Source organism: Spodoptera frugiperda, chromosome 21 (genome assembly GCF_023101765.2).
Source record: "Spodoptera frugiperda isolate SF20-4 chromosome 21, AGI-APGP_CSIRO_Sfru_2.0, whole genome shotgun sequence".
Taxonomy (NCBI): domain Eukaryota; kingdom Metazoa; phylum Arthropoda; class Insecta; order Lepidoptera; family Noctuidae; genus Spodoptera; species Spodoptera frugiperda.
The window spans coordinates 52,190-55,712 of NC_064232.1; the positions used below are offsets into that span (position 1 = coordinate 52,190).

At 41.2% G+C, this 3,523-nt stretch overlaps 1 long non-coding RNA gene across 1 annotated transcript; it reads right to left on the bottom strand.

The window, feature by feature from the left end:
* Positions 1–866: 866 nt before the first annotated feature.
* LOC126912010 (uncharacterized) lies at positions 867–2,485 on the bottom strand. The gene is made up of 2 exons (XR_007706619.1): positions 2,270–2,485; positions 867–1,058 (listed from the first exon to the last, which is right to left on the bottom strand). It is a non-coding gene; the product is annotated as an uncharacterized LOC126912010 (long non-coding RNA).
* Between the last annotated feature and the right edge of the window lie 1,038 nt (positions 2,486–3,523).

The following is a 3,523-nucleotide window of genomic DNA, read 5'->3' on the forward strand; positions in this document are numbered from 1 at the left end:
TACAGTTTAAAAGTGACGTAAACGCATTTAGTCTGCTAATTATATTTAGCGTCTTGCACAACAAAAATTTAGGCACTAATCACGTTTAGCGAACTGTCAAAGTTAGGGCGGCTTGCGCATCGTCGCTAAATACAGTTTAAGAGCGACGTAAACGCATTTAGTCTACTAATTACATTTAGCGTCTTGCACAACAAAAATTTAGGCACTAATCACGTTTAGCGAACTGTCAAAGTTAAATACCCAAAGATGGCTATTTAGCTTCGCTAAATACGTTTAGTACCAATCGTGCGTCATCATATTTATGTAGGTTATAGACATTTTACTATTATTTTATAAAAGATTGTAAAGAGGTCGGTAGGAAGTTTGTAAGATGGATTTGTGGGAATTGTATTCTGATGACGACGAGAAGATTATAGAATATATTAATAGACCGAGGGAATTGTTTGAGAGAGCAGACTTATTTGGAATGTATTCGAACCACAAATTCTTTAGGTTTCGTCTAACGAAAGAAACCACAATATTTTTGTTACAGCAAATAGCCCCACATTTAAAAACCAGAAACAAGTAAGGGAATGTACTTTTATTAATGGATATGGACTGCCTCGTTGGCCGAGTGGTTGCAAGTGCGACTCCCGGGTCGAGCAAAGTATTACTGGGCTTTTTCAGATTTTTGAAAATTTCTCAGTAGTAGCACGGAGTCTGGACATGTGCCCGGTATAAGGCAATAGGCTCACCACACATTATTGGGACTTACAACATAAATTGTGAAAATTGGGTGTAAACATAATGTGTGGCTTAAAGGCGTGACGATATGTATGTATTAATGGATATTTAATAAATAGTAATAAATAAAAACTAGCAACAAATAAGGAAATGTACTTTTATTAATGGATATTCAATCAATATTAGCTATTTTGACCTAGTCATTTTGCTTTTCACTCTGTTTTATTTGGTCAGTCTTTTTGCACTCAATAATATGGGTGTATGGTTCCATCGCTGCAATCAGTGAAATCTGTTCTTCTTTTGTAAAATTAGGCCCCCGGACCCTAGAAGAAACACTTTTTTTGCCATGGTAATTATGACTCAACTAAAATAATTATTAATCAATAAAAAATACCACGAGAACAATTCACAAATCACAATAACACAATGTGTGACAGCTCGGTTGACTTGATGTGTCAGTTGAAAGTTCGTCGGTCCATATTACGCATTTTTGTTTTAAGAAATGCAACAATTTTGCTCTAAGTCAAATCTACAACGCACGAAAGTGTAAAAAGGAACGTAAGAAACTGCATTACCGACTCTCTAACTATGATTAGTTAAATTACCATCCATACGGACATGAGCAAGAGATTTTTAATTGTACTTAGGTTAAACATATTTAGCAAGATAAACACATTTAACTAAATTCTGTTTAGACCAAATGTTGCGCAAGCCGCCCTTAAATACCCAAAGATGGCTATTTAGCTTCGCTAAATACGTTTAGTACCAATCGCGCGTCATCATATTTATGTAGGTTATAGACATTTTACTATTATTTTATAAAAGATTGTAAAGAGGTCGGTAGGAAGTTTGTAAGATGGATTTGTGGGAATTGTATTCTGACGACGACGAGAAGATTATAGAATATATTAATAGACCGAGGGAATTGTTTGAGAGAGCAGACTTATTTGGAATGTATTCGGACCACAAATTCTTTAGGTTTCGTCTAACGAAAGAAACCACAATATTTTTGTTACAGCAAATAGCCCCACATTTAAAAACCAGAAACAAGTAAGGAAATGTACTTTTATTAATTGATATGGACTGCCTCGTTGGCCGAGTGGTTGCAAGTGCGACTCCCGGGTCGAGCAAAGTATTACTGGGCTTTTTCGGATTTTCGAAAATTTCTCAGTAGTAGCACGGAGTCTGGACATGTGCCCGGTATAAGGCAATAGGCTCACCACACATTATATGGGACTTACAACATAAATTGTGAAAATTGGGTGTAAACATAATGGTTGGCTTAAAGGCGTGACGATATGTATGTATTAATGGATATTCAATAAATAGTAATAAATAAAAACTAGCAACAAATAAGGAAATGTACTTTTATTAATGGATATTCAATCAATATTAGCTATTTTGACCTAGTCATTTTGCTTTTCACTCTGTTTTATTTGGTCAGTCTTTTTGCACTCAATAATATGGGTGTATGGTTCCATCGCTGCAATCAGTGAAATCTGTTCTTCTTTTGTAAAATTAGGCCCCCGGACCCTAGAAGAAACACTTTTTTTGCCATGGTAATTATGACTCAACTAAAATAATTATTAATCAATAAAAATACCACGAGAACAATTCACAAATCACAATAACACAATGTGTGACAGCTCGGTTGACTTGATGTGTCAGTTGAAAGTTCGTCGGTCCATATTACGCATTTTTGTTTTAAGAAATGCAACAATTTTGCTCTAAGTCAAATCTACAACCCACGAAAGTGTAAAAAGGAACGCAGGCTCGAACACGGCACATACAACATCAGCTCCGCGTAAAAAATTCGCCAAAATTTAACGCGTCGAGATAAGTGCGCAAAATAGTGACCAGTGGAATCCAGAATCGCCAATTCACCAGGATTCATGTGGGCAAGTTCCTGACTCATCGGGTTACGTCACAGGAAGACCGGGACTTTGAAGCTCAATATTTCAACAAGGGGTTGTGGAATCGAGTCACCTACAATAATCCTGAGAGAGGCTGCGGAGACGAATCCATTGACATCTGGATCGCTTGGATCGGATCAGGGGTGGTCGAGTTATTAAGCTGCGAAGATCGCCTTAACACGTGGTGTGGGTGCTAAAATCTAACCTCAATTTAGCACCGCGTGTTCTGAGACACGAGGCGTGACGTCAAACCGACCATCTTAGCCCCGACTGGAGACTCCGAAGCCGCCCGAGGAATCTGCCGGAGGTAGACACACCAGCCTGGAGACTTCAAAGCTCAGCACCAGGTAAGCCCGAGGGAACTCCTTATCCCTTCCACTTACCCCCCCCGAGATTAGGTTCATCTGACTCGGGATTCAAAGGCCCTTCCAGAGACAAAAGGAGGCCAGTCATCCCCTATTTTCAACCCCCAACCACCACCCCCTCACAAGTACTCCCCCCCCCCCCCCCCCTCAACACCCCACGAAACCCCCCCCCCCCCGCCCCAACCCCCTCACCCCCCCGGAACTCCCCACGAAACCTCCCCCCCCCCTCCCCCCCTCTGGGCTACCTCACCCCCTCGCAACCTAACTTCGTGACCCTTGGAGCTGGGACAGCCGAGTTTGGGCTCATTTGAAAGGGCGAGAAAAGTTCTTTCACTTGGCCCCAACAGAAATCGCAAATTCGGCACCACCTACGAAGACCAATCCTGTGGCGAACAGGAATCCACTGGACACCACCACCAGCGCGCACACAGAGTTCAGACCATCGAGCTCTGCCAATAGCGGGCTCCTCACTGGACAGCGGAAGCAGACCACCAGCTGAAGCAGAAGTGAGTCCAACTGAAA